Source organism: Solanum tuberosum, unplaced genomic scaffold (assembly GCF_000226075.1).
Source record: "Solanum tuberosum cultivar DM 1-3 516 R44 unplaced genomic scaffold, SolTub_3.0 scf00596, whole genome shotgun sequence".
NCBI lineage: Eukaryota > Viridiplantae > Streptophyta > Magnoliopsida > Solanales > Solanaceae > Solanum > Solanum tuberosum.
Genome location: NW_006239557.1, coordinates 59,004 through 68,258, shown reverse-complemented (window position 1 = coordinate 68,258; position 9,255 = coordinate 59,004).

The window sequence follows — 9,255 nt, the reverse complement described above, 5'->3', positions numbered from 1 at the left end:
GAGGGGGGGGGGGGGGGCAAGGGCAAGGTTTCAAAGAAATAAAAAATGAATGATTAAAATAATTTTATGAAGTTTTTGATACTACAAAAATTTAGTGTTTTATGAAGTTTTTCCGAAGCTAAAAAATAATTTTATGAAGTTTTTGATACTACAAAAATTTAGTGTTTTATGAAGTTTTTCCGAAGCTAAAAAATAATTTTATGAAGTTTTTGATACTACAAAAATTTAGTGTTTTAAGGACATTGTTGTTTAATCTTGAAAATATATGAAGTTAATTTGTAAACTGTTTGGCCTGAGTTTATAGAAGGTTAAAAGTGTTATTTTTTCTTTTAAGAAAATGGGAAGTTTGACTATGCTTTTAGGAGGAGAAAAATTATTTTAGAGGAAAAGTAGAACTTGTTTTTCATAGGCTAAAAAATGTAGTTTTTTTTTTAAAAAAAAAATACACTTAAAAACGCTCTTTTAAAAAAAAATTGTTCTAACATTAATTGTTATTCAAAAGTGTTTTTTAAATTGATTAGCCAAAAATAAACTCATTTTCGATACTTCTTTGAACCAAATTATTATTTTTTTTAAAAATACATTTCAAAATAAACTATTTTTTTTTTTTTTGTTAACCAAGAAATCCGTCTGTGACCCGCCCTTTGGACCAATCACAGCCTTCTAAACTCGGTGGATAATGGGCCCGCCCCTCTACCCTTCTCCACTTAAATACCGGGCTCCGCTTTGCATGGTGTGGGGCTTGAACCTGCGACCTAAGCCACAAATCCTCCACCTTTTGCCACTTGAGCTAGGCCTTGGGGGCCAAAATAAACTATTTTTGAAAACTTGGCCTAACATGCTATTAATTTTTTTAATTAATATTGAAATGAAGAAGAAAAAAAGTACAAGATGTTTGTTGATCTACTTTAACTAACAAGATAGAGTAATCCAAATTTAAGGCGTTATTAGCGGCTCTATTACTATTTGCTTTTAAATGTAATTTCAAATATGATGTAAAAAGTTTTTACACTACAATTTACATAGTTGTAAATTACATAAAATTATTATAAAATATTTTTTAAAGATATTTACACATATTTGAAAAATTGTAGTCAAGGAAAAATGATTTTAACTCTGAAATCTGAATATTTAGAGTTCCATTCCTTTTGTTTTGGTCAGCAGGAGTTTTATTTTTATACATAAAATTGGATTTTATGTCTTTATATGTGATTTTATTATCATTTTTTTGTGATTTATCTTTGAAAAAAAGACCTTTATTTTGATATTCTCACTTTTTTTCCTTGTTGAAATTATTGTGACTTGATATGAAGTCTTGGTCTTTATTTGGAGAGAGAGAAAGAACATGTGAAAGTCTTATTATGTCTGGTTTAATTGTTGACCATAAGGATTAAGGACAATTATAATATTGTGTATAATAATTAGCTTTTCATTCAAAATCTTTTCAAGTTTAAAATCAGTTAAATAAAATCTGATCGGTTTATGCATATTTTGATTAATTTTATGATATATTTGTTATCTTGAGCAATATATATTATTAGTAATTTTATCTATCAATGTATAGACAAATGGGAAGAAACCATTTGATGCACCACCCTCCCCCCCCCCCAAGAAATTGTCTTCAGACACAATTTTCACTTATTTCACTTTCATTAGGCAACACATGACTTGAGTGCAACTTTAATCCGTAGATATTAGGAATTTTTTTTAGAAAATAGTGATAGTTTGTGGCCAATAACTAAACATATTGATAATTTGGATAACTACCAAACATAGCTAGAGTTTCTAAATCAATGATACAACCATTTTTTTAAATCAGTGATACACCAATTTTTATATCAGCGATACATCAACATATAAAAAGTGAATTAATTTATCATTGATACCGAATGAATTTCAAAATCTATTGTTTATTTGATACATGACGATTTTTTTTAAAAAAAGGTTAAGGTAGAGTTGGTTCAGGTCATGCTAATAGAGAGAACGGGTGAAAGAGGGAAGAAGTTAAATAATTTTTGTCATCATAAAAAAAGGGAAAATATTATTTTGAGCTATCTCTGAAGTTTTGATAATTTAACAAACTTCGAATCTAGTGAGGGACCAGATCCCATGTGAGATTGAGAATGCCGGTAAAATGAAAATGACAGCTAGCTAAAGCTGCAACTCTACAACACTTGTTGTGGTTGGTGCGCGTCTCCTGCGGTACAACAGACTCTCAGTCAATGACGTTGCTTCTTGTGTTTGTGCCTATCCTTTAATATATCCACTCTTCATTGACAAGTTTTTGCATTTCAAAAAGTTCATTCACAAAGCAAAAGTCATCTTCAAGGAAGAACATTGTTTATATTCAACGAGAGACCTAATGGAGTGTTGCAACATCTTTTGTTGTATTTTAGGTTTTGTGTCTTGTGTTCTTATATTGTAGATCTATTCCTGAGTTATAAAGAAACTAGATCGGTTGCTTGTCTAAGTATTTAGTTTGAGTCGGATCAACTAGAGTTAGTTAGACGTATTATCAATATTTTAGTCAAGCCTCTTTTCATCATTTGTTTGATGTTCTATTGGGTAGAGTTGCCTAGGAGTGTCAACTAGAGTTAGTTGATGTGTGGGTGCAGTAAAGTGACTGCTTGTTTCTTTTCTTATCGTTGAGATCTGAGAGAAATCTATATTGGCTACAGTTAGCTGGTATAGTGGGCAACAAATGTGTTGCTTAGTTCTTATTTGGTAACAAAGTTGTTGCAGCACGGGGGAATGGATTAGTAGGATAATTCCTAGATTAGTGGAGTCTATAATCTGAATTTGCGCTCTATTTTGTGGTAAATGGAGTTGAAGTGAAAATCTTGTGAAGACAGGTCATGGTTTTCTCCTCCCTTGAGCAAGGGGATTTTCACGTAAAATCTCTACATTTTTTTTGCTTTGTGTTATTTAACAGACCTGATCCATTGATTGTTAGTGAACGCATACATTCTATCACGAAGCCACATATAGTTCAGGGTAGTCAATCAAACATCATTCGTCGAAACATTATACTACGAATATAGAAAATTATATGAACTATATCGGTCAAAATTTATTTTTCATACATATATGTTAAATTTTAAATACCCTTAATAAAAATTTTGATTCCTTCATTTCCCCCAATATAGTAGAAAGCATTTGTACTTGTTTTTGCCTATAAAATAACACATGGGGAAGAAAAGCAAAGGCAGTGTGTGACACCAGCTAGACGACATTATTAACAGTAAAAACTAATACAAACAGAGCATCCAACGCACTTGGTGGGCCAATACTTTCCGTGATTAACGGGCCACTGGCAAATGTCAATGTGTGGGCTTCAATTTGTGAGTCGGGGCCCATTTAGAGACCTGGCGTATCTCTAGCCGCACACGCTATATGGTATCTTGTGTTTACATCAAATCTATCTCGACCCGCACACGTTATAGTATTTAGACACTCAAATTAAGTCATATTCTAATTGAACATCTTAGACACTTTCAATTCTAAGTGTCTTTAAGGGTTTTTACTCTGTAAATATATATAAAGTAGAATCCAAATCGAGTATAATATTGTTTCAAAATTACTTTTAAAATGTAATATATGGTCTTCAATATGATGTATTAATTATGCAAGAGCATGTCATTATATATATATTCATGTAAAATATTCAAGAAAAATAATGACTTTAGTGTTAACTTTACGACCAAATTATTTTTACTTTTCCCCGACCAATTATATATAGTAATTACTTTATTCTTTTTCTCTTTTTTTTCTGTCCTTTTTTGTCCTTTTTTTTCAAAGTTAAAAACTGTAATCCACATTTAACAGTTTATGTTAGGTGTGTGATTATTAAAATTGTGTAGAAGTTTCTTGGTAAATTTACAGGAAAATCCAATGATTATATCACTCCAAAATAATAAGTAGGCAACATCCAAGCTTGGCTTTATTTAAATTTCAAATTTAGGTAATTTCGTTTCTAAATCCTATTCTTTTCACTTAGACAAGGATATGATGGTACAAAATAAATGGAATATCCAAATTTAGTTTAAAAAATTTATAACAGTCATTTTCTATAATAATATTTTGTTATAACAATCAATTTTCATGTTATATTATATTTTATTTTATTTGTGACGACATTTTATCATTATAGTAATTAAAAAAATATTCAAACGATACTATTATAAAAAAAAAATGATTGTACTTTGTTTTTGGAAAAAAAAAACTCTTTCTAGATGAAAAGAGGTGCCGGTATCAACCAAACAACACTTAAAAGTACAAACATGACCTTCTTTTATGTTTTTTTAATTATTTTATCCGTTTTAAAATAAGTGATATTTTTAGCTTGAGTACACTGCTTAAGAAATTATTCATTCTTAAAAATAAAAAGTGTTTTTAATAAATTACTCCTAATCAAAGAAAGCTAAGTAATAGTTCTTGATTACGTAAACCAGCATAATTTGAGAAGAGTAAGATCAATTTCTTTTTGAAATTTTACAACGCAACTTATTTTGAAACGAAAAAAAGTAATCAATTATCATTGATTAAAGGCTTATAATAATGAGAAACATCTATATATCTAGAGGCACATGCATACTAGTAGGAATTATAGTGAGAAGGAAACTTAAAGGACAAATTTTGCCTCATATAATGATTATAATTATTAAAGAATGTTTTATAGCAACCTAATTTTACCAACTTCTAAACATTTGATTCTTTCATATTTATTAGTTCAAAATCTATATTTGCCTCCTTTTTTTCTTTCTAGTTTTTTAATATTATAAATATTCGATCTAGTAAATTTTAGATGAATTAACAAGTTATTATCATATAATTTAAGGAGAAAGGCATAAATTCCCCCTTGTCCCGAAAAATACTAAAAGTTCTGATAAGTATAGGTGTGTAATAGGTCACTAGATCTAAAAAATATGAAAGAATCAAATGTTTAGAAGTTGTTAATTCATCTAATTAATTCATCTAAAATTTACTAACTTGATAGTTTATTTTATTAAAAGAAAATTCACTTTTGAATAGTATAGGTGTGTAATAAGTCACTATGATAGTTTAAGCGTGTAACTGATTTTTCAGGACAAATTCAGGGAGAATCTATGCCTTATCCCATAATTTTATAATTAACTTTCTTTTGTGTCAACCATTAAAATACTAAAAGTTCTGGGGATATTTATTATAACAAAAATTGTTATCTTGAATTCGTGTAATTTAAAATATTTCTCTTGGGAAAATATATTCTGCAAAATAGGAGAAAAATGACTTACCATCTAATACACTTGCATAATAAAAGTTTGTTTTCTTTACAATATTCACCCGCTTGTATCCATCAAAATAATGGTAAATGATTCAGAAAATAATGTCCCAAAAATCAACATTTTTGAGCAAAGTATTTTCCATGGAAAATATTTATTTCATACCTCTCTATCAAAGTTTTAATTTTTTAGTTTAGCAAAACTCACAAATCTACATATCGGTCTTTCATCATATAGCTGCGTATAAATAAGTCAATTAAAAATGAGTAGACGGGACATTAGGCTAGTGTCAAATGCCAATAGGGTATGCAAATGAGGACATACCTCATGGTTTTGTACTGACCGATCAGTTTTAAATTGTTGAGTAACGATTGCTCCATCTCTTAAGAAATGACGCGAGGGACATGTCTTATAATAAATGGGTACTCTCTTAATTTATGATGTGCGTTGTATTATTAATTATGGTCTAGTACAATTCGTGTATTAACATGTTGCAATTCAAATCACATTGCATAAGTTTAAATTGTGATCTTATTCCTTGTTGATCACTCAAAAACCAAAAAGAATCATAATAATAATAAAAAAGTTTAGATGAGTTGACTTGAAATTTGGAGTAGAATGGAAGCATTTCTTACGAGACATTTACCTAATATTCTACCTTCTGACTTTTATTTTTATTTTTATTTTTCACATGATACGATAATCATATTAGAATTAGATTATTTTGACTTCACTATACGCCTTTATGTCGTCGTCGTCTTCTTCCGTATAAACAATACTAACACGTATAGGTAATGCTTTTAATATTTTATTGAAAATAATTGACTAAAAGTAACTTTTAAAAGGAGGATATAATAACTCAAAGGATGAATCCCCATATTTTCATAACCTAGATATCTTTTAAGGAATGCAGAGCGTTTTTTCCTCTTGTAAACTAGATGTCGTTTAATGTGAAAAATCTTCTATTTTTAGGATTTGGCTCCCCTCCATTACCCCTTTCCTCCATTTCGTCAAGTGCACGTTTAGATTAGAGACATGTGTCATATTTAAAATTTAAAGGTCAAGATTATATCATATGAACAAATATCATAAACCATAGTTAAGTCAACTAATTTTAGAAAACTACTCTCCAAATTTGGTAAGAATTACAATATATTCCATACAAAATTTGATATTTATTAATATCATTAATTTCATCTTATATTTTTAGTTTACATTTAAATATTAAAAATTGTAGAACATGAAACATTTATATTTAATGTGATAAATAATAATCTTCAAAAACATTTGCATTTAAAACAATGTTATCTTCTATTTCACAAGAAAAAAAAAGAGATAAAAGATTATTTTTTTTTAAAAAAAAACATATATTTTCCCCCTTCAAACACAATAGCCACATTTTATCGTCGGAATATTTTTGGTATTTCAGGTTTAATTCTAAAAACCTTTCATCTTTTCATTTTATTTTTATTCCGTGTCTTTTATTTTATGGCTTTTCTCCACACTTATAATTCTTAACTTTTTTGTTTTGTTTCTCAGCATAGTATATATAATATTTCAAGAGCAAAGTTTACTAGTACATAATTTGTTTAGTTGATTCTCACTTTAAATATCATACAATTTAATATTTAAATACAGAAATATAATACTAAATTAATAATATTAATAAATATCAAATTTTGTATAGAATATATTGTAATCCTTACAAAATTTTGGAGAGTAGTTTTCTAAAATTAGTTGACTTAACTATGATTATGATATTTCTTAATACAATATAATCTTGACCTTTAAACTTTAAATATGACACGTGTCTCTAATCTAGACGTGCATTTGACGAAATGAAAGGGAGCCGGATCCCAAATATTCATACTGGCTAATTAGCGCGTCTTTCATGAATGAACCCGATCCAATAGCTATTTCCAACGGATATTAATATATACAAATAAAATGGGATACCACAACTATCAAAACAATTGCCTTTGACAAAGAGCTTACAATATACATTTCACACTAAAAAATCATCTCCATGAAAAATTAAGTATGAAGCATGGTCAACAAATGATTTTATTAATGTACATTCATATGTATGTCTATAATTAATTCATACATGTGTACGGAAGTAATTTTCTTGGAATTTAGGTTGCACCAAATTAAATTTGGTGCTTATCAACAACAACGGTATGTCACATGCAATGGGATGATGAAATTAAATTCCTCACATCATCATTTCCAGATGCTTGTCTCATTTTCACACGTACTATTAATGTCACGGACGGAGCTAAAATTTAATTTATGAATTTAGACGAATTCTGTAATTTTTTATTCAATTTTTATGTTTTGTCTTAAGAAATTCACTGAATATACATATATATATATATATTATTAATTTGAAATTTAGTAACTTAAAAGGACTAGAATCTCTGTTCCTTCGACTCTGAAACCTAACTCCACCTCTATAATCAATGTGGGATTCCCTCATTTATTTTTTCTACTTTTGTATTTATTTTTATGTATATGTATCACTATTTGCGAATAGAAGAGACAAAAAAAAAAATGGAAAGAGAAGGAGGAGGACCATCAAGGGGTTAGATTCTTTCCCTCCTAATCAAGGTTTTCGAAAAGGGTGAATTTTAAATATTTAAATAGGTCAGTCAAACATTTACTCTCATTCGAAAATTATATTGTACATGTATAAGTTGAATATTAATTACTAATGGATAGCAATGGGCGGGGGTGAGACGGATGCGGGGCGTGTGTGGCGATTTTAAGGCTATATGGTGCGGGGTGGTTTTAAAATTGTACGGGACGGGTGGGATGCGGATTGGGTTGAAGTGGGGTTTTTAAAAACTAAAGAGGGGAGGGCGGGTTGCGGGTCTATGCGGGTTCAAACTTAATTTTAACTTTTTACATGTTATAAGAGTGATGAAGCATTATTTATAAAGATAATTTCTTTAAAGTTACTAAAATATTCAAGATAGTAAATGAAAATGGTTCAATAAAAACTAATACGGTTTCTTACATGCTTCCCAATTGACCTTTAAAAAATAAAATTTTAAGTTATTATCTATTAAATTATTACAGCTTAATGAGAAAATGAATTTATTTTTATAAATTTTATTTTTAGTATCAAACTTAATTTTATTTTTTTAAAAAGAGGCAAATATTCAAAAAATTTATGCAGGACAGGGTGGGGCAAGTTGAAAATGAAAAGAGTTGTTAAGCGGGACGGATTAAAAAATTTTGTGGGTAAAGCTCAACCCTCCCCGTCCCTCCCCATTCTCTAATCTTGAACTTCTTGTATCCCAACCTTATTTCTTGCGTTTGTGGAGACTAACTTAAACAACCCTTCACAAAGATTTCAGGTGTATCAACATTACCTAGCTAAATTTAAAATAAAAACAGTGAAAAGGGACTTTAGTTGAATTTGAACCCTAAACTTAAAGGTGGTTCCCTCAGTTTGTACCAACAACACAAGAACACTCATCTATTTTTATTGGGTGCACTCCTAATTATATCCTAAATTTTGTCAATTTCTCAAATAGGTACACATAATTTTTTCCAAAGTTAATCGGTGCACGTGCACCACCAACGTGTGGGTCGGTTCTGCCCTTCACAATCTAATTTTCTAGATTGACATGAACTTTTTGATTTTAACCCTTAAAATTTAAGTCTTAGGATGAGAGATCTTAATAGAAAGTGTTTTGCTTTTATTTATCTTTTTAAATTGAGGCAAATCTAAATTAATTAGAAATCTATGTCTTTCAAATATAGAATGTCTTAGAAGAATATGAAAAATAGAATAATGTGGAAATTAATGTTTGAGAAGAAAGATAAGATATTATCCATGTGAACCTAGAAATTGTGTGACATTCCAAATAGGACAAAGTCACAACTAGCTTTCACTTACCTACATCAATTTCTTTCCTTATTATCCACTAATAATTTCCCCTCCATGTGCTATATTTATTGCTCAATTTCCTTTGTGAACCGATTC